Raw genomic sequence first — 23,807 nt, forward strand, 5'->3', positions numbered from 1 at the left:
GATGGGCCAGGTGTTTGTGTCGGCCACTTGGGTCGCTGAGCTTAGTCATCCAGCGACCTCTGTGCAAATTTTAGGACTAAAAATAATATTGTGAGGTGTGAGGTGTTCAGAATAGACTGAAAATGAGTGGAAATTATGGTTATTGAGGTTAATAATAATTTGGGATCAAAATTACCCCCAAATTCTATGATTTAAGCTGTTTTTTAGGGTTTTTTGAAAAAAACACCTGAATCCAAAACACCCCCGAATCCGACAAAAAAAATTTGGTGAGGTTTTGCCAAAACGCGTTCGAACCCAAAACACGGCCACGGAACCGAACCCAAAACCAAAACACAAAACCCGAAAAATTTCCGGTGCACATCTCTAATATATATATATATATATATATATATATATATATATCTCAAAGTACTGGTGGCACTTAGGGAATAAATAGACAACACCAACACTGGTAAGGTCTTTTCCAGTGTTGGTGTTGTCTATTTATTCTCTGAGTGCCACCAGTACTATTGCTTATGTGCTCATTGGGGAGGCTGTGCAGCGGATGACTTTATCGAAAACTACAAAGCGTGAGTGCCCGACATATCTTTGCTATATATATATATATATATATATATATATGTACAGTCCAAAAATACGGCACTCTGCGGACTTAATCAACAGGATAAATAATTCCAACAGCCTTGCTTAGCTTAGCAACGTTTCGGCTTTTTAATAGCCTTTTCCAAGCAGTATCATAACAAAACAGTGCTCACAGTGTGTTTTAAATACCCTTACCTCTCCCTCGTGTCCCTGACTCCCGACCGCGTCTGTGTACGTCACCGCCGGCTTCCTGGTGCAGCATACTTCTTCCTCTGTGCATCGTACACCATGCATTACCATGGCAACCCGCGAACACATACAGTGACGTCCGCTGCCAAGGTCCTAGCACGGTGCCCACACGGCGCCCTTGGCAGCGGACGTCACTGTATGTGTTCGCGGGTTGCCATGGTAATGCATGGTACACGATGCACGGAGGAAGAAGTATGCTGCACCTGGAAGCCGGCGGTGAGGTACACAGACGCGGTCGGGAGTCCGGGACACGAGGGAGAGGTAAGGGTATTTAAAACACACTGTGAGCACTGTTTTGTTATGATGCTGCTTGAAAAAGGCTATTAAAAAGCCGAAACGTTGCTAAGTTAAGCAAGGCTGTTGGAATTATTTATCCTATTGATTAAGTCCGCAGAGTGCCGTATTTTTGGACTGTATGCTGGTTATTACCAATGAGCACCGCGGCGGGATGATAGAGGAAGTATGAGTGCCGGTTATATGCTTGCTATATATATATATATATATATATATATATATTTATATATATATATATATATATAATTTATTTGTTTATTAACAGTTTTCTTATATAGCGCCGAAAATTCTGTTGCGCTTTACAACTGGAAGCAATGATAAGACAAAACTAGGTAATAACAAACAGTCATAGAGGTAGGAAGACCATGCTTACAAGCTTACAATCTATGGGGAAATCGGCATTGAGACACAAGGATAGGTGTTATACAGTGCATCCGGAAAGTAGTCACAGCGCTTCACTTTTTCCACATTATGCTATGTTACAGCCTAATACCAAAATGGAATAAATTCATTTTTGTCCTCCAAATGCTAAACACAATACCCCATAATGACAATGTGAAAAAAGTTGGGGTTTTTTTTTTGCTAATTTCTTAAAAATAAAAAACTAAGAAATCACATGTACATAAATATGCACAGCCTTTGCCATGAAGCACAAAATTGATCTCAGGTGCATCCTGTTTCCACTGATCATCCTTGAGATGTTCCTACAGCTTAATTTGGAGTCCACCTGTGGTAAATTCAGTTGACTGGACATGAGTTGGAAAGGCACACACCTGTCTATATAAGGTCCAGCACTTGACAGTGCATGTCTGAGCACAAAGCAAGCATGAAGTCAAAAGAATTGTCTGTAGACCTCCGAGACAGGAATGTCTCGAGGCACAAATCTGGGCAAGGGTACAGAAAAATATCTGCCACTTTGAAGGTCCCAATGAGCACAGTGGCCTCCATCATCTGTAAATGGAAGAAGTTTGTAACCACCCGGACTCTTCCTAGAGCTGGCTTGCCATCTAAACTGAGCGATCGGGGGAGAAGGGCCCTAGTCAGGAAGGTAACCAAGAACCAGATGGTCACTCTATCAGAGCTACAGCATTCCTCTGTGGAGAGAGGAGAACCTTCCAGAAGGACAACCATCTCAGCAGCAACCCGCAATCAGGCCTGTATGGTAGAGTGGCCAGATGGAAGCCACTCCATAGTAAAAAGCATATAGCAGCCAGTCTGGAGTTTGCCAAAATGCACCTGAAGGACCCACAGACCATGAGAAACAAAATTCTCTGGTCTGATGAGACAAAGTTTGAACTGTATCGCATGAATGCCAGGTGTCATGTTTGGAGGAAATCAGGCGCCACTCATCACCAGGCCAATACCATCCCTACAGTGAAGCATGGTGGTGGCAGCATCATGCTGTGGGGATGTTTTTCAGCGGCAGGAACTGGGAGACTAGTCAGGATAGAGGGAAAGATGAATGCAGCATCTACAGAGACATCCTGGATGAAAACTTGTTACAGAGCACTCTTGACCTCAGACTGGGGCGACGCTTCATCTTTCAGTAGGACAATGACCCTAAGAACACAGCCAAGATATCAAAGGTGTGGCTTCTGGACAACTTTGTGAATGTCCTTGAGTGGCCCTGCCAGAGCCCTGACTTGAATCCGACTGAACATCTCTGGAGATGTCTGAAAATGGCTGTGCACCGACGCTTCCCATCCAACCTAATGGAGTTTGAGAGGTGCTGCAAAGAGGAATGGGCGAAACTGGCCAAAGATACAGTAGGTGTGCCAAGCTTGTGGCAACATATTCAAAAAGACTTGAGGCTGTAATTGCTGCCAAATGTGCATCAACAAAGTATTGAGCAAAGGTTGTGAATACTTATGTACATGTGTATATAGGGTGAACTAACAGCGCCAAAAAATACAGTAGAAAATAATTTTTCACAGTATGTCGGTTATAAGTGTACCCCAGTGGAATATCTAGTCACTATATGCCACTCCTCTTTCTTTATGGGGCGTCTGCTGGATCTTAGGTAAAACCTGCACTTGTACGTGTGCAGGATAGATAAAAATTGGAAAAAGCGAATAAGATCAGAGCAACCATAGGTGGTAAATACTCTAGGAGACTAAAAAAGTTTCTTTTAAAACCAATGCGGGGTTTATTTACAACGAACGTTTAAGAAAATTGGACATAAAAAGACAACATACTAGAATGCTTTTTTTTTTTAAACCGTTACAAAATCTTTAAAAAACATTCTAAAGGTCATGTAAAAGACAAGAATAAAAATGGTGCTAAAAATTCATGCACTAAAAGATGAGAAACATTAGAAACAACTGTGTGTCTAAAATTATGTAAAGAAATATATGTATATAAAAATTCTGTATAAAGAAAAAGCAGCTTAACTGAGGATTTCAATAGTAGCAGGAATCAACCAACGCGTTTCGTCTGGTCTGACTTCATCAAGGGGTAATGAGCAGAGTGGGACACATCATCTATATATACCCCTGTGGGTAAGGAAGTGATTCATGACCTCACTTCCTGTAATTGATTGACATTTAGGAAACAGGATTCAAAAACACATAGTAATTGTAACTGATAGTGAGGGAGGCAATAGATGTAGTAAAGCGCTTGATTTGCGCTTGCAAACTGTGCAGGGAATCTTTATAAAACATTAAAAATATCTCTCTCTATTTCTATATCTCTGTATTCAAATTAATTAAAATTATTCTTTCATTTATGACGGTATCTACCTATATATAAATACTATAAATATGATATTGACTGCCACATCAACTTTCTAGTAGAGATGAGCGCCTGAAATTTTTCGGGTTTTGTGTTTTGGTTTTGGGTTCGGTTCCGCGGCCGTGTTTTGGGTTCGAACGCGTTTTGGCAAAACCTCACCGAATTTTTTTTGTCGGATTCGGGTGTGTTTTGGATTCGGGTGTTTTTTTCAAAAAACACTAAAAAACAGCTTAAATCATAGAATTTGGGGGTCATTTTGATCCCAAAGTATTATTAACCTCAAAAACCATAATTTACACTCATTTTCAGTCTATTCTGAATACCTCACACCTCACAATATTATTTTTAGTCCTAAAATTTGCACCGAGGTCGCTGTGTGAGTAAGATAAGCGACCCTAGTGGCCGACACAAACACCGGGCCCATCTAGGAGTGGCACTGCAGTGTCACGCAGGATGTCCCTTCCAAAAAACCCTCCCCAAACAGCACATGACGCAAAGAAAAAAAGAGGCGCAATGAGGTAGCTGTGTGAGTAAGATTAGCGACCCTAGTGGCCGACACAAACACCGGGCCCATCTAGGAGTGGCACTGCAGTGTCACGCAGGATGTCCCTTCCAAAAAACCCTCCCCAAACAGCACATGACGCAAAGAAAAAAAGAGGCTTTTTACTGATATTTGGTGTTTTGGATTTGACATGCTCTGTACTATGACATTGGGCATCGGCCTTGGCAGACGACGTTGCTGGCATTTCATCGTCTCGGCCATGACTAGTGGCAGCAGCTTCAGCACGAGGTGGAAGTGGATCTTGATCTTTCCCTAATTTTGGAACCTCAACATTTTTGTTCTCCATATTTTAATAGGCACAACTAAAAGGCACCTCAGGTAAACAATGGAGATGGATGGATTGGATACTAGTATACAATTATGGACGGGCTGCCGAGTGCCGACACAGAGGTAGCCACAGCCGTGAACTACCGCACTGTACTGTGTCTGCTGCTAATATATAGACTGGTTGATAAAGAGATAGTATACTCGTAACTAGTATGTATGTATAAAGAAAGAAAAAAAAACCACGGTTAGGTGGTATATACAATTATGGACGGGCTGCCGAGTGCCGACACAGAGGTAGCCACAGCCGTGAACTACCGCACTGTACTGTGTCTGCTGCTAATATATAGACTGGTTGATAAAGAGATAGTATACTCGTAACTAGTATGTATGTATAAAGAAAGAAAAAAAAACCACGGTTAGGTGGTATATACAATTATGGACGGGCTGCCGAGTGCCGACACAGAGGTAGCCACAGCCGTGAACTACCGCACTGTACTGTGTCTGCTGCTAATATATAGACTGGTTGATAAAGAGATAGTATACTCGTAACTAGTATGTATGTATAAAGAAAGAAAAAAAAACCACGGTTAGGTGGTATATACAATTATGGACGGGCTGCCGAGTGCCGACACAGAGGTAGCCACAGCCGTGAACTACCGCACTGTACTGTGTCTGCTGCTAATATATAGACTGGTTGATAAAGAGATAGTATACTCGTAACTAGTATGTATGTATAAAGAAAGAAAAAAAAACCACGGTTAGGTGGTATATACAATTATGGACGGGCTGCCGAGTGCTGACACAGAGGTAGCCACAGCCGTGAACTACCGCACTGTACTGTGTCTGCTGCTAATATATAGACTGGTTGATAAAGAGATAGTATACTCGTAACTAGTATGTATGTATAAAGAAAGAAAAAAAAACCACGGTTAGGTGGTATATACAATTATGGACGGGCTGCCGAGTGCCGACACAGAGGTAGCCACAGCCGTGAACTACCGCACTGTACTGTGTCTGCTGCTAATATATAGACTGGTTGATAAAGAGATAGTATACTCGTAACTAGTATGTATGTATAAAGAAAGAAAAAAAAACCACGGTTAGGTGGTATATACAATTATGGACGGGCTGCCGAGTGCCGACACAGAGGTAGCCACAGCCGTGAACTACCGCACTGTACTGTGTCTGCTGCTAATATATAGACTGGTTGATAAAGAGATAGTATACTCGTAACTAGTATGTATGTATAAAGAAAGAAAAAAAAACCACGGTTAGGTGGTATATACAATTATGGACGGGCTGCCGAGTGCCGACACAGAGGTAGCCACAGCCGTGAACTACCGCACTGTACTGTGTCTGCTGCTAATATATAGACTGGTTGATAAAGAGATAGTATACTCGTAACTAGTATGTATGTATAAAGAAAGAAAAAAAAACCACGGTTAGGTGGTATATACAATTATGGACGGGCTGCCGAGTGCCGACACAGAGGTAGCCACAGCCGTGAACTACCGCACTGTACTGTGTCTGCTGCTAATATAGACTGGTTGATAAAGAGATAGTATACTACTAATATTATATATACTGGTGGTCAGGTCACTGGTCACTAGTCACACTGGCAGTGCAGTGGCGGAACAAGCAAGCGGTGGGCCCAGGTGCAACAAAATGCTTTGGGCCCCCCATCCAAGTACACCCCATGGGCAGTGCGCGCCGTAGGCGCGCGCGCAAAAATACATAGTGGCGTGGCTTCGTGGGGAAGGGGTGTGTCCACAAAATAATACCAATTCATAAAACGGTGCACAGTAGTCTCCATTCTTCAAATTACGCCGCACAGTAGCACCACTACACCAGGTAGAGACCCTTTTACTCCTTACAGCGAACAGATTCCCCTTTTTACACATAACGGCAGACAGCGTGCACTTTTTACACATAACGGCAGACAGCGTGCCCTCGTTACACATAGCGGCAGACAGCATACACTTTTTACACAATGGCAGACAGCGTGCCCTCGTTACACATAGCGGCAGACAGCGTGCCCTCGTTACACATAGCGGCAGACAGCGTGCACTTTTTACACATTACGGCAGGCAGCGTCCCCATTTTACACATTACGGCAGACAGCGTCCCCATTTTACACATTACGGCAGACACCATACACTTTTACACATAACGGCAGATAGCGTGCCCTTTTTACACATTACGGCAGGCAGATTCTACCTTTTTACACATAGCGGCAGGCAGATTCCCCATTTTTACATTGCGGCATGCAGATTCCCCATTTTTATACATAGCGGCAGGCAGTCCCCCCTTTTTACACATTGCGGCAGGCAGTCCCAACAAATAAAAAAAGAAATTACCTGCTTGTTGCCAGGGGTTTCATGCACTTGGTTCCATGCACAGTGCCAGGATGTCATGCTCGTTGCCAGGGGTTTCATGCACTGGGTGTCATGCTCGTTGCTAGTGGGTAGTGCTTGTTGCTAGGGCCGTGCTCCCAGTGCCACATATGCTCCCAGTGCCAGATATTCCCCCACAGTGCCAGGTATATGCACCCAGTGCCAGATATTCTCCCACAGTGCCAGATATTCCCCCCCAGTGCCAGGTATATGCCCCCAGTGCCAGGTACATGCCCCCCCAGTGCCAGTTATATGCCCCCAGTGCCAGGTATATGCCCCCAGTGCCAGATATTCCCCCCCAGTGCCTGCTTCCCCCCCAGTGCCAGGTATATGCCCCCAGTGCCGGGTATATGCCCCCCCAGTGCCAGATATTCTCCCACAGTGCCAGATATTCCCCCCCAGTGCCAGGTATATGCCCCCAGTGCCAGATATTCCCCCCAGTGCCAGGTATATGCCCCCAGTGCCGGGTATATGCCCCCCCAGTGCCAGATATTCTCCCACAGTGCCAGATATTCCCCCCCAGTGCCAGGTATATGCCCCCAGTGCCAGGTACATGCTCCCCCAGTGCCAGTTATATGCTCCCAGTGCCTGGTATATGCCCCCCCAGTGCCAGATATTCTCCCACAGTGCCAGATATTCCCCCCCAGTGCCAGGTATATGCCCCCAGTGCCAGATATTCCCCCCCAGTGCCAGGTATATGCCCCCAGTGCCGGGTATATGCCCCCCCAGTGCCAGATATTCTCCCACAGTGCCAGATATTCCCCCCCAGTGCCAGGTATATGCCCCCAGTGCCAGGTACATGCCCTCAGTGCCGGGTATATGCCCCCCCAGTGCAAGGTATATGTCCCCAGTGCCAGATCTGTCCCCCCAGTGCCAGGTATATGTCCCCAGTGCCAGATCTGTCCCCCCAGTGCCAGGTATATGTCCCCAGTGCCAGATCTGTCCCCCCAGTGCCAGGTATATGTCCCCAGTGCCAGATCTGTCCCCCCAGTGCCTGCTCCCCCGGTCCCCCCTCCCCCCCCTATGTGTTGGAGGGACACGAGCGCATCGCGCGTCTCTCCTGTGTCCCTCCTGGCTCTCCCCCGCTGGTCTAATGAAGCATGTGCCGTTCGTGAGCCAATCAGAGCTCACGAACGGCACATGCTTCCTTAGAGCGGCCGGGGGAGAGCCAGGAGGGACACAGAGAGACGCGCGATGCGCTCGTGTCCCTCCAACACATAGGGGGGGGGGGAGCAGGGGAGCAGCAAGGAGGGAGAGGAGAACGCAGATTGACATGCGGACTCTCGTCCGCATGTCAATCTGTTCTAAATGCCGGCCGGCGGCTGTGGGCCCCTGAGTGCGGCGGGGCCCCAGTGCAATGCACTGCCTGCCCCGCCAGTAGTTCCGCCCCTGTGGCAGTGGCACTCCTGCAGCAAAAGTGTGCACTGTTTAATTTTAATATAATATTATGTACTCCTGGCTCCTGCTATAACCTATAACTGGCACTGCAGTAGTGCTCCCCAGTCTCCCCCACAATTATAAGCTGTGTGAGCTGAGCAGTCAGACAGATATATAATATATATAGATGATGCAGCACACTGGCCTGAGCCTGAGCAGTGCACACAGATATGGTATGTGACTGACTGAGTCACTGTGTGTATCGCTTTTTTCAGGCAGAGAACGGATATATTAAATAAACTGCACTGTGTGTCTGGTGGTCACTCACTATATAATATATTATGTACTCCTGGCTCCTGCTATAACCTATAACTGGCACTGCAGTAGTGCTCCCCAGTCTCCCCCACAATTATAAGCTGTGTGAGCTGAGCAGTCAGACAGATATATATAATATTATATATAGATAATAGATGATGCAGCACACTGGCCTGAGCCTGAGCAGTGCACACAGATATGGTATGTGACTGAGTCACTGTGTGCTGTGTATCGCTTTTTTCAGGCAGAGAACGGATTATAAAGTAAACTGCACTGTCCTCACTAGTAAACTCTCTCCACTCAGTCTCTACACTTCTACAGTAACAGTACTCCTCCTAGTCAGCTCCAGTAAATCTCTCTCAGTCTCTTATAATCTAAATGGAGAGGACGCCAGCCACGTCCTCTCCCTATCAATCTCAATGCACGTGTGAAAATGGCGGCGACGCGCAGCTCCTTATATAGAATCCGAGTCTCGCGATAGAATCCGAGCCTCGCGAGAATCCGACAGCGTCATGATGACGTTCGGGCGCGCTCGGGTTAACCGAGCAAGGCGGGAAGATCCGAGTCGCTCGGACCCGTGAAAAAAAACATGAAGTTCTGGCGGGTTCGGATTCAGAGAAACCGAACCCGCTCATCTCTACTTTCTAGTATACTAATCTTATGTCTAACATCTGTACTCTAATTTGAATCCCTTGATGCCTTTCAGATGCACTGTTCTACAGGGGTGTCATTCTCATAGGGAGATTAGAAGTATGGTTTATACTGTACATATGTCTATCAGATCTAGGTTATGAACTGCTCATTACCCCTTGATGAAGTCAGACCAGACGAAACGCGTTGGTTGATTCCTGCTACTATTGAAATCCTCAGTTAAGCTGCTTTTTCTTTATACGGAGTTTTTATATACATATATTTCTTTACATAATTTTAGACACACAGTTGTTGCTAATGTTTCTCATCTTTTAGTGCATGAATTTTTAGCACCATTTTTATTCTTGTCTTTTACATGACCTTTGGAATGTTTTTTAAAGATTTTGTAACGTTTTTTTTTTTTAAAAGCATTCGAGTATGTTGTCTTTTTATGTCCAATTTTCTTAAACGTTCGTTGTAAATAAACCCCGCATTGGTTTTAAAAGAAACTTTTTTAGTCTCCTAGAGTATTTACCACCTATGGTCGCTCTGATCTTATTCGCTTTTTCCAACTTATGTACATGTGATTTCTTAGTTTTTATTTTTAATAAATTAGCAAAAATCTCAAAAACACTTTTTTCACATTGTCATTATGGGGTATTTTGTGCAGGATTTTGAGGGAAAAAATGAATTTATTCCAGTTTAGAATAAGGCTGTAACATAACAAATTGTGGAAAAAGTGAAGTGCTGTGAATACTTTCCTGATGCACTGCAAATTGCATAGTTGTCCACCAGATTGCAAAGGTGGGCTGAATGATATGTGTAAATATATATATATATATATATATATATATATATATATATATATATAAAATTCTTTTTTGGTGCTAAATAGAGATGAGCGGGTTCGGTTTCCTGGAAACTGAACCCACCCAAAAATAGCGATTCCAAGGGGATCCGAGTCCCAGCTCGGATCTGCGCCTTTTTCGGAATTGAAAACAAGGTTGAACATCATCCTCCCACCGAAGGATTTCCGCACGACTTGGTGTTCTTAAAAGGTGTCACGGGCGGGACTAGGGCATACTGTACTACTGTGCTACTGGCACATACTGTGGCATACTGTTACTGGGCATACTGTACTACAGTACTGTTTCTGTCTCCAGACTCACAAGCCATACAGTAGCTCATAGCTGTGCATTTATTACTGGGGCATACTGAATATTAATCATACACGTATTGTGACACTGTAGGTGGTTCATGCTTTGTTGTACATAAAGGTGTCCTCTGCCAATCTAGGGGTGCTCTGTGCCAGTTATAAAAAAAAAAAGCTAGAAATATCATAAAATATATATAAACGCATTGTTATTCTTAATGTATGTCAATGTATGAAACCTTGTCAGGGTTCGTAAAAATTATTGGGAGTTGACACGACCCCTTGGCGCCAATTTCACTATTGTTGTACATATATATATACATTTTATGCTAAATCCCAGTGTACTATACTATTATTTTTCTGTGTCACTGTCGGTCAGTCCACAGTGTATAATCTCAAACACATATTGTGCAACGCTGTTGGTGAAATTAAACCGCAGTGTTCGATTACTAATTCTGACTCATACACATATTGTGTGACACTGTGGGTGAAGCTGGTTCCACAGTAATACATTTTATTTTGTACTCATACACGTATTGTGCGACACTGTTGGTAAAATGAAATCGCAGTGTTCGATTACTATTTCTGACTCATACACGTATTGTGTGACACTGTAGGTGAAACTAAACCGCAGTGTTAGATTATTATCTCTGACACCTCTGACTTGAACACGTATTGTGACACTGTAGGTGGTAAATTTTTTGTACAAATTGGGGTGTGTGCTATTCCTCACTTGGTTCGTGTTTGTTGATAGATATGGAGGATGAACAATTGAGAGGATAGTAGGAAGCACATAATAATGCTGTAGGTACTGCCACCAGTCATGATGATACAAGTCCATCAATGTCATCTACTAAGGCGTTGCCCAACGGCATAGATGGTTTAAGTAAGGGACATGTAAAATAATTGAAAAAAAAAAGTAAAATACAGATTAGTCAAAGTTTGATTAGTGCAATAACCAATAAAAAAAATTGTCTATGCAATAAAAACTATCAACAATGTCCCCAATGATTAATTTTAATTTTTAGATTTAAACTAATTAAATTGTTACTCAATCCTTCCTTCCACTGCATACATATACATACTATACCTCCTTTGGGCCCTTGATCTAGTTTTTGATCAAGATCTGTGTCGGACCATTTTTGCTGATTTTGATGTCATATTTAAAATAATAATTTTTCCCCAGAGTATTATTAACCCCAATAACATTATTTCCAGGCAATTTTGACAATACACAAGTTAGTTAAAAGTTAGTTAGATTACTTTTTTTTGACTCATACACGTATTGTGTGACACTGTAGGTGAAATTAAACCACAGTGCTAGATTATTATTTCTGACTCATACATGTATTTTGTGACACTGTAGGTGAAAGTTAACTGCATCATTAATGTTTCTTACTCATACACGTATTGTGTGACACTGTAGGTGAAAGTGAACCGCAGCTTTATTATTTGTGACTCATGCACATATTGTGTGACACTTTTTGTGAAGATGGTACCACAGTAATATATTTTATTTCACAGTCATTAGAATGCAGGTTTTTAGAAATGGAGATGTTGCATATAGCAACCAATACAATTCTAGCAATTATCTTCTAGAAGGTGCTACGTAAATGAGAAGCAGAATCAGATTGGTTGCTGTGGGCAACATCTCTCTACTTCTATAAACCTGAACTTTAGTAAATATACCCCTCAGTGTGTTAGATGAGGACAGATGAGTATTGCTCAGCTGATTCACAATCTCTTTTTTTTTAAATAAAAACCATAATGAAAAATCATATGCAATAACAAAATTATAATTATTCCTGCAATCCTGAAGTGATATTAAATTAGACACTTTAATTTAAGCCTCAAACAGGGCTACAATACACATGTACACCTCCGGAACTCATATCTACCGCAGTCTATGTGATGCAGGTAGTTCCATTACTACATCTTATGCATCTAGAGACATACATGGCACATTAACCTGTGTTATTTGCACCATAAATATAAGAGGAAATGAATACAGTAATTTATTGATGACTAGGAAGAGTGAACTGTCAGTACCCGCTGGCTGAACTGATTTCATACTGTATGCTGGACAGACTCTGATTGTAGTGTAATGTATTTTGGTCCTTGAAGAACTGAAATACCATGACTACTGATAGTGTGTTTCCTATAAAGATGAATAAATTGCTATTTAAAAGTTAGCTAATGTTGCATTTACCAGTACCCCAGGGCAATACATCATGGGTACTTCTGCAATCCTTGGAAGTACCTATACTCACAGCCTGGGAGAGGGAGGCACTGAATTAAAGCAGTGGTTGATCAGTGGTTCCCAAACTGGGTCCTCAAGGAGCCCCAACAGTTCATGTTTTCCAGGTCACCTAGCTGGTGCACAGGTGTATTCATTACTCACTGACACATTTTACAAAATCCACAGGTGGAGCGGGATGTACTAAAGCAGAAATGCAGTAAAAACCCTGTTTCCAGGGTTTTTACCACATTTCCAAATGTACTAAAGACCTGACACCTGGGCTCCAATGGGAAGGGTAACACCAGCTATAGCTGGCATTTCACTATAGGCTTCTTACCGCATTGCGCTGTGTGCGGGATCCATTCTCTCCCAGCATGCCCGCAGCTGCTGCATCCTTCTGCGCACGCACAGACAGACTCCCGGGTCATAAACCCAGAAGTCCAGGGCCCGGAGGGCGGAGGGCATCGCTAAGGACAGCTCTAATCGGGAGAGCTGTCTTTTGTAATACTAATGTTAGTGCATATGACATTAATATTGACTGCAAGGTTAGTACATCCCGCCCTCTGGGGAGACCTGCAAAATGTGAACTGTTGGGCGCCCCTGAGCAGTGCCGTAACTAGGCATTTTAGCGCTCTGTGCAAGAAACGACAGTGGCGCCCCCCCCCCATGCAAGACAGGGGCAGTGCGCGGCGCAGGCGCGCACAAAATTTATAGGGGCGTGGCTTCACGGGGAAGGGGCGTGGCCACAAAATAATAGCAATTCATACTACGGTGCACAGTAGTCTACATTATTCAAATTACGCTGCACAGTAGCGCCACTACACCAGGTAGAGCCCCTTTTATACATTACAGCAGACAACGTCCCCCTTTTTACACATTACAGCAGACAGTCCCCCTTTTTACACATTGCGGCAGCCAGTCCCCCTTTTTACACATTGCGGCAGCCAGTCCCCCTTTTTACACATTGCGGCAGCCAGGCCCCCTTTTTACACATTGCGGCAGCCAGTCCCCCTTTTTACACATTGCGGCAGCCAGGCCCCCTTTTTACACATTGCGGCAGCCAGTCCCCCTTTTTACACATTGCGGCAGCCAGGCCCCCTGTTTACACATTGCAGCAGCCAGTCCCCATTTTTACACATTGCGGCAGCCAGTCCCCCTTTTTACACACTGCGGCAGCCAGGCCCCCTTTTTACACATTGCGGCAGCCAGGCCCCCTATTTACACATTGCGGCAGCCAGTCCCCCTTTTTACAGCCAGTCCCCCTTTTTACACATTGCGGCAGCCATCCCCCTTTTAACACATTGCGGCAGACGGTGACCCCCTGAGAGAGAGAGAGAGAAAGAGAAAGAGAAAGAGAGATATACTTACCATCTCCCTGCTGGCAGTCAGGCTCCTCGTGCAGCTCCCTCGGTGCAGGCAGTGAGGTGAGAAGGAGGAGGAGGGAGGGGGAGCAGGGAGCCGCAGCAGCGCTATGTCATTGGTAGTAAGCGCCGCTGCAGCATCCCCCTCTCCTTCTGTATTGGCTGCCTGGCGCTGCTGTGGATGCTGGGATGGAGGAACCGCATCCCAGCATCCACAGCAGCGCCGGGCAGCCAATACAGAAGGAGAGGGGGATGCTGCAGCGGCGCTTACTACCAATGACATAGCGCTGCTGCGGCTCCCTGCTCCCCCTCCCTCCTCCTCCTTCTCCGCTGCCCGGCGCTGGTCCTCTTCTCCCTCCACAGCGCGGCGCACGGCGCACACAGCAGAGGCGGCATGTAATGAGTCAATTTGACTCATTACATGCCGCTGGCCGTGCGCCCTCAGGGCAACTGCGCTGTGTGCCAAGCCCACTTGGCACACACGTAGTTACGGCCCTGCCCCTGAGGACCGAGTTTGGAAACCACTGATGTTCAGTAGATGAATCCCTGCTACCGTATGTCACGATCCGGGTATCTGGACGCCATTTCTTACCCATCAGATGCCTCCTAAGGCTGGCTCAGCGCTCCAGGACCGGATTCCATCTGTTATCCTGATGTGTACATTCCTGTATCCTCTCCTGTCACTCTGGGACGCTGTCACAGTAAGCGCCATATTACACCTGGCATGGCGTCTCCCGCGGCCTCCGCCGCCGTCCCTGAACTTCTGCATGCAGAGTGTCTGAATGGCGATTACGTCAGCCGCGGCCTCCGCTGTGTCCGCGTGGTTGGATGTGCATCTGTCAGCCTGGCGCCTCCTGTCTCCGGTGGCCGGCGCCGCCATTACTGTTTTCATTACCACATGGATTACAAACCAAACTTCCCTCCAAGTGTCTGCATGGGCGCAGCCATCTTGGATTCTGTCAGCTGATCATTTCCACCAATCTGTTCTCAGTATTGATAATCTGCATAATTGCCTAGCCAATCCCTTCCTTGCTGCAGGTATAAATACACTGTGCCTGAGCAAGGAAGGCGTCAGTGCTTTGGTTGTCAAACCTAGTTCCTGTTTGTCTCTCTCCTGTGATTGTCTTCCAGGTTCCAGCTCCTGTCTCAAGACTTCCACCATAGAGACCCGCACCAGCATTCCACCTGCGGTGTAGCCTGACTCTCCAATCCATTGTGGATTCATCTGTTTCCAGCTACAACATTACCTGCTTCCAGCTCAGCTTCCAGCAGAGTACAGCTTCCCTTAAAGGGCCGGTGTCCTTTCTACACTTTACCACTCTCCACCGGTATTATTATTTCTCCGCTCTCAAGTTCTACATTTCAGTTCATATTTCATCGCTCCCAAGTTCATTTATTATTTAACTGGTTCCAGCCAGTATCCACTCCGTGCTAACAACAGTCTGGTTCCAGCCAGTATCTACAGCAGCTGTTTTATCTTCAGCAACCCAGCTTTTCCTGGAACACCAGCTGGCACAATCCTGGGTTATCTCCATTGCTACAGTCGGGCCTGGTAAGGACTTTCCATCTAGAAGATCATAAGAACTATCTCACACTACCAGTGCCCTGTGGCTCCTGCCATCCTGTAGTACCCAGGAACTGTATTTATTCTTTGCTGACTTTTACGTTTTATTTTACTGCTGCTGTGTTGCGGAGTTGTCATAATAAACATCATTGACTTTTATCCAAGTTGTCGTGGTCACGCCTTCGGGCAGTTATTATTCATGTTACTTACATGTCCAGGGGTCTGATACAACCTCCCAGGTTCCGGTACATCTCAGCCCCTACAACTGAGGCTGCCTCCCGTCAGCTCAGGCCCTCAGTTGTGACAGTAAGCACTGACCTAATGAATCCAGCCGGAGACCAGGATCAAGCGGCCAGGCCGATGCAAGAACTGGCAGCCCGACTAGAACATCAGGAGGCTGCACAGGGCCACATCATCCGCTGTCTCCAGGATCTCTCTACTCGGCTGGATGGGATTCAGACAACTCTCCGTGGATCAGGCGCGTCTGGTGCGTCAACCACAGTGACTCCAGCTATAACCCCACCCACCTTACCCATTTCTGCTCCACGTCTTCATCTTCCAACGCCAGCAAAATTTGACGGATCTCCAAGATTCTGCAGGGGATTTCTCAACCAGTGTGAGATTCAGTTTGAGCTACAACCTGGCAATTTTCCCAGTGACCGTACAAAAATTGCCTACATTATTTCTCTTCTCAGTGGCTCAGCCCTTGATTGGGCATCACCGTTATGGGAGAGGTCCGACACCCTGCTATCTTCCTACACTGCCTTCGTGTCAACATTCAGGCGCATCTTCGACGAGCCAGGCCGGGTAACCTCAGCTTCATCCGAGATTCTCCGTTTACGCCAGGGGTCACGTACTGTAGGACAATATCTGATACAGTTCCAGATCCTGGCATCCGAACTGGCATGGAACGACGAGGCCCTGTATGCTGCATTCTGGCATGGCTTATCTGAGCGTATTAAAGATGAGTTAGCTACCAGAGACTTACCTTCTAAGTTAGATGAGCTAATCTCACTCTGCACGAAAGTTGATTTACGTTTCAGAGAGAGAGCAACTGAGCGTGGAAGATCATCTGCTCCAAAATCTTCTGCTCCTCCTCCTCGTCAACTGTCCCCATCTAAAGATGAGCCCATGCAACTTGGCCGTTCCCGTTTAACTCCTGCTGAGCGCCGAAGACGTCTCTCCGAGTTTCTCTGTCTCTATTGTGCAGCTCCGTCTCACACCATTAATGCCTGTCCCAAACGTCCGGGCAAACTCCAAATCCTAGCTCGCCAAGGAGAGGGCCGGCTAGGAGTAATGATCTCCTCTCCATCTCCTCAAGATTGTAATCTCCCAGTCTCGCTTCAAGTTGCTCAACGTTATCGGAACGTCATTGCCCTCCTTGATTCCGGAGCAGCTGGGAACTTTATTACCGAAGCCTATGTTAAACGGTGGTCCCTACCCACCGAGAGACTTCCTTCGTCCATTTCTTTAACTGCCGTGGATGGCAGCAAAATTTTTGATGCAGTTATTTCTTTAAGGACTCTACCAGTTCGTCTGAGAGTGGGAGTTCTTCATTCCGAACTTATTTCTTTTTTAGTGATTCCAAGAGCCACACATCCTGTGGTCCTGGGCCTTCCATGGCTCCGTCTTCACAATCCTACAATTGATTGGACGACTACGCAAATCCTGGCATGGGGTTCCTCCTGTGCGGAGACATGTTTGTTTAAAGTATTGCCTGTCTGTTCTTCCTCCCCCAGGTCGTCTGATGTTCCACCTCCTCCATATCAAGATTTCACGGATGTGTTCAGTAAAGCTTCTGCTGATATCCTTCCTCCTCATAGAGAATGGGACTGTCCGATTGATCTCGTTCCAGGGAAGGTTCCACCTCGAGGCCGAACTTATCCGTTGTCTCTGCCTGAGACGCATTCTATGGAGGAATATATTAAAGAGAACCTAGCAAAGGGGTTCATTCGACCTTCTTCTTCTCCAGCCGGCGCAGGCTTCTTTTTTGTAAAAAAGAAAGATGGTGGTCTGCGGCCGTGCATCGACTACAGAGGTTTGAACGACATTACCATCAAGAACCGTTATCCTTTACCCCTGATTACTGAGCTCTTTGACAGAGTTAGCGGAGCTACCATCTTTACAAAGCTGGACTTGCGAGGTGCATACAATCTCATCCGTATCCGTGAGGGTGACGAGTGGAAGACCGCCTTTAACACCCGTGACGGACATTATGAGTACCTCGTCATGCCCTTCGGATTGAGCAATGCTCCAGCTGTCTTCCAGCATTTTGTCAATGAGATCTTCAGAGACATTCTATACCGTCATGTCGTGGTCTATCTAGACGATATCCTCATTTTTGCCAACGATTTAGAGGAACATCGTTTTTGGGTTAAAGAGGTTCTGTCCCGTCTCCGTGTCAATCATCTCTATTGCAAATTAGAAAAATGCGTCTTTGAAGTCAAGTCCATTCCGTTTCTAGGGTACATTGTGTCCGGTTCCGGACTAGAGATGGATCCTGAGAAACTACAAGCAATCCAAAATTGGCCGGTACCCTTAACCCTCAAAGGGGTCCAGAGGTTCTTAGGGTTCGCCAACTATTACCGAAAGTTTATACGAGACTTTTCCACCATTGTGGCGCCTATTACTGCTTTCACTAAGAAGGGTGCTAACCCGTCCAAGTGGTCTGAAGAAGCCATGCAAGCATTTCATCTTTTAAAACAAAGGTTCATCTCTGCGCCTGTTCTGAAACAGCCTGACATCGACTCTCCTTTCATCTTAGAGGTGGATGCCTCCTCCGTTGGAGTAGGAGCGGTGTTATCTCAGAGGGCTAAAGATGGCCATTTACACCCTTGCAGTTTCTTCTCCCGGAAGTTCTCCCCAGCTGAGCGCAACTATGCCATTGGCGACCAGGAGTTGCTAGCCATCAAGCTCGCTCTAGAAGAGTGGAGGTATCTGTTGGAGGGAGCTTCTCATTCAATCACCATACTTACAGACCACAAGAACCTTTTATACCTGAAGGGCGCACAATGTCTCAACCCTCGTCAGGCCAGATGGGCACTTTTCTTTTCCAGGTTCGACTTTAAACTCCAGTTCTGTCCGGGCTCTCAGAATCGCAAGGCCGATGCCCTTTCCCGCTCATGGGAGCAAGAAAATGAGTCAGAGTCTTCAGACAAGCATCCTATTATAAATCCGTTGGCATTCTCCACGGTAGGGATGGACTCTACGCCCCCATCAGGGAAAAGTTTTGTGAAGCTGATGCTAAGGAAGAAGCTCATGCATTGGGCCCATGCTTCCCGTTTTGCCGGACATACAGGTATCCAAAAAACCCTGGAGTTTATCTCTAGGTCCTATTGGTGGCCAACTCTGAAAAAGGACGTCTTGGAGTTTATTGCATCTTGCCCAAAGTGTGCCCAACATAAAGTATCCCGCCAGTCGCCTGCGGGGCAACTGGTTCCACTATCCGTTCCCCGTCGACCATGGACCCACTTGTCGATGGATTTCATTACAGACTTACCCATGTGCAACAAGTTCAATACCATCTGGGTGGTAGTTGACCGGTTCACCAAGATGGCACACTTCATTCCTCTCACCGGTCTTCCGTCAGCTTCCAAGTTGGCTCAAGTATCTCAGATCGAGGAGTTCAATTCACAGCCAAATTCTGGCGAAGTTTATGTCAAGTCCTCCAAGTCAAGCTAAAGTTTTCCACGGCTTACCATCCTCAGACCAATGGTCAAACCGAGAGGGTGAATCAGGACTTGGAGGCCTTCCTCCGCATCTATGTGTCCTCCTCTCAAGATGACTGGGTTCAATTACTTCCCTGGGCCGAGTTCTGTCATAACAACCAGTATCATTCTTCATCTGCTTCAACACCATTCTTCACTAACTTTGGATTCCACCCTAAAGTCCCTGAGTTCCAACCGCTTCCAGCAACTTCTGTCCCCGCAGTGGATATCACCTTGCATCAGTTTGCCAATATCTGGAAGAGCGTACGATCAGCTCTGCTCAAGGCATCGTTCAGGTACAAGAAGTTTGCGGATAAGAAGCGTTGAGCAGTTCCTGCTCTCAAGGTGGGTGATCGGGTATGGTTATCCACGAAGAATTTGAGGTTAAGAGTTCCCAGTATGAAGTTTGCACCTCGCTATATCGGTCCTTTCAAGATTGAACAAGTCATCAATCCTGTTGCTTACAGACTCCAGTTGCCTCCCTTCTTAAAAATACCCAGGACATTCCATGTTTCCCTGTTGAAACCGCTGATCTTGAATCGGTTTCATTCCTCACTTCCTCCAACTCCGAAAGTCCAAACTCAACGAGGCGTTGAGTATGAAGTGGCCAAGATCCTGGACTCACGTCACCGTTACGGTCAACTACAATATCTTATTGACTGGAAAGGTTATGGTCCTGAGGAACGTTCATGGACCAATGCTTCTGATGTCCATGCTCCTGCCTTGGTCCGGAGATTCCATTCCAAGTTTCCTCAAAAGCCAAAGAAGTGTCCTGGGGCCACTCCTAAAGGGGGGGGTGCTGTCACGATCCGGGTATCTGGACGCCATTTCTTACCCATCAGATGCCTCCTAAGGCTGGCTCAGCGCTCCAGGACCGGATTCCATCTGTTATCCTGATGTGTACATTCCTGTATCCTCTCCTGTCACTCTGGGACGCTGTCACAGTAAGCGCCATATTACACCTGGCATGGCGTCTCCCGCGGCCTCCGCCGCCGTCCCTGAACTTCTGCATGCAGAGTGTCTGAATGGCGATTACGTCAGCCGCGGCCTCCGCTGTGTCCGCGTGGTTGGATGTGCATCTGTCAGCCTGGCGCCTCCTGTCTCCGGTGGCCGGCGCCGCCATTACTGTTTTCATTACCACATGGATTACAAACCAAACTTCCCTCCAAGTGTCTGCATGGGCGCAGCCATCTTGGATTCTGTCAGCTGATCATTTCCACCAATCTGTTCTCAGTATTGATAATCTGCATAATTGCCTAGCCAATCCCTTCCTTGCTGCAGGTATAAATACACTGTGCCTGAGCAAGGAAGGCGTCAGTGCTTTGGTTGTCAAACCTAGTTCCTGTTTGTCTCTCTCCTGTGATTGTCTTCCAGGTTCCAGCTCCTGTCTCAAGACTTCCACCATAGAGACCCGCACCAGCATTCCACCTGCGGTGTAGCCTGACTCTCCAATCCATTGTGGATTCATCTGTTTCCAGCTACAACATTACCTGCTTCCAGCTCAGCTTCCAGCAGAGTACAGCTTCCCTTAAAGGGCCGGTGTCCTTTCTACACTTTACCACTCTCCACCGGTATTATTATTTCTCCGCTCTCAAGTTCTACATTTCAGTTCATATTTCATCGCTCCCAAGTTCATTTATTATTTAACTGGTTCCAGCCAGTATCCACTCCGTGCTAACAACAGTCTGGTTCCAGCCAGTATCTACAGCAGCTGTTTTATCTTCAGCAACCCAGCTTTTCCTGGAACACCAGCTGGCACAATCCTGGGTTATCTCCATTGCTACAGTCGGGCCTGGTAAGGACTTTCCATCTAGAAGATCATAAGAACTATCTCACACTACCAGTGCCCTGTGGCTCCTGCCATCCTGTAGTACCCAGGAACTGTATTTATTCTTTGCTGACTTTTACGTTTTATTTTACTGCTGCTGTGTTGCGGAGTTGTCATAATAAACATCATTGACTTTTATCCAAGTTGTCGTGGTCACGCCTTCGGGCAGTTATTATTCATGTTACTTACATGTCCAGGGGTCTGATACAACCTCCCAGGTTCCGGTACATCTCAGCCCCTACAACTGAGGCTGCCTCCCGTCAGCTCAGGCCCTCAGTTGTGACACCGTAGGTGGGTAACTTGGAAATTTAGATCCCCTTCAAACATCACTTTAGAGAGAGGGATGAAAAAACACAATAGCATATGTACTGTAACTTTCTGATTTAACATCCTGTAAATACAAAAGTAACTTATTATTTTTGTTGCATGATAAAAAGACCGCTGGCGTATATATAGTGGGTGCAGGGTGTTCTGTGCACATGGGACCCTGGGTCCAAAGGTGCCCACACTCTGCATACCCTGCACCCATATAATAACACCTAACCCTCCAACGTCTCCGGAGTCCCTCGTCAGCTGGCGTCCCGGAGTTACAGAGCAGTAGATCTCACCATAAAAATGAAGAGCCTGATGTGCAAAAGTCCAGAGCTTACTGCGCTGACAGAGAGGAGGGTGCAAACATGGAGCCTGCACATAGGCCCTCTTGCTAAAGACACTAATATGGTTTTATGTGGAAATGACAGGTCCACTTTAATAATTCTCAGAAAGCATAAAATGTATAAACTACCATAAAGCACACAGCAGCTGTCCTGTACCCTCCTCATTCTGCATCAACTATATTTTCACTGTTGTCAAAACTAAGACAGCACCAGACGTAAAAAACCCTTCAACAGAAAAATATACAATACTGGAAACTAATAAACTGCTTATTATAATAGAGATAGCTCCAGGGCTTTAATAACTAGATCTCTGAGCACACATCTGTGAAGTTTTCTATAGCAAGCAAGACCAACACTGAGAGCCAGAATGCTAAAACAGATCGGTTGGAGCAATAATGTTGACTCTATTTTTTTCCAACTCTTTGCAAACTTCTTGCAAAATTGACTTTATATTATATTTTAATGTTGCATTTGGAGGGTTTAATATAATTCCAAATATTAACATTGATGTAAGGAGCTTGCCAATAAGAGAAACTTGACTGCCCTCTAGTGGAGAAAATGTAGGCAGTACATTGCAGAATTTATGCTGTAAAGCTTAATATAATACACATTAATGCAGATGTTGATGGTCATATTAAACTGATCACAAACAGCTAAATTAGGCTCTGTGCAACAGAACTTAGTCAGGGAACAACAAGGTAGATAAATGGATGGCTTACTGCAAAAATATCAGCGGCCGATAGCTAAATGGAAATGATCAAAATTATAAATGTATTTTTAAAGAGCACACGCATTAATTATGGAAAGTACAACTGTGACAAATCCCCTACAATACAGCGAAGATAAAGGAGGGTTATCCAAAAGCTTGTATGCATGTTATTACCTGTAATCTTTTGATTCTGCACTAGTGGAGTTTTGGGCTTTAGTATCAAAGCTACAATATTAGTTCATTTTATCACTATGCTTTTTTCTTCTTCTAGGAAATGATAAATCAGTGAATGTGTTACTTGCTCCAATTTGGGCTCATGTAGCCCTCGATGCATATATTTAGTCATATACATTAGTGATGAGCGGGTTCGGTTTCTCGGAAACCGAACCCCCCCGAACTTCACGCTTTTTACACGGGTCCGAGGCAGACTCGGATCTTCCCGCCTTGCTCGGTTAACCCGAGCGCGCCCGAACGTCATCATCCCGCTGTCGGATTCTCGCGAGGCTCGGATTCTATCGCGAGACTCGGATTCTATATAAGGAGCCGCGCGTCGCCGCCATTTTCACACGTGCATTGAGATTGATAGGGAGAGGACGTGGCTGGCGTCCTCTCCGTTTAGAGTAGACTAGAGAGTAGTAGAGACACTTGATTTACTAATTTTGGGGAGCATATTAGGAGTACTACTTGCTGATAGTGTGACCAGTGACCACCAGTTTAATTAATCCGTTCTCTGCCTGAAAAAAAACGATACACAGTGTGACACAGTCACATACCATATCTGTGCTCAGCCTCAGTGTGCTGCATCATCTATGTAATACTGTATATCTGACTGTGCTGAGTGCTCACTGCTCACACAGCTTAATTGTGGGGGAGACTGGGGAGCAGTTATAGCAGGAGTACATATTTTAACAGTGCACACTTTTGCTGCCAGAGTGCCACTGCCAGTGTGACTGACCAGTGACCACTGACCACCAGTATATTGTGATTGTCTGCCTGAAAAAGTTAAACACTCGTCGTGTGGTGTTTTTGTTCTATAAACGCATTCTGCTGACAGTGTCCAGCAGGTCCGTCATTATATAATATATACCTGTCCGGCTGCAGTAGTGATATATATATATTTTTTATGTCATTATCATCCAGTCTATATTAGCACTGCAGCAGACGCAGTACGGTAGTCCACGGCTGTAGCTA

Source organism: Pseudophryne corroboree, chromosome 6, assembly GCF_028390025.1.
Source record: "Pseudophryne corroboree isolate aPseCor3 chromosome 6, aPseCor3.hap2, whole genome shotgun sequence".
Taxonomy (NCBI): domain Eukaryota; kingdom Metazoa; phylum Chordata; class Amphibia; order Anura; family Myobatrachidae; genus Pseudophryne; species Pseudophryne corroboree.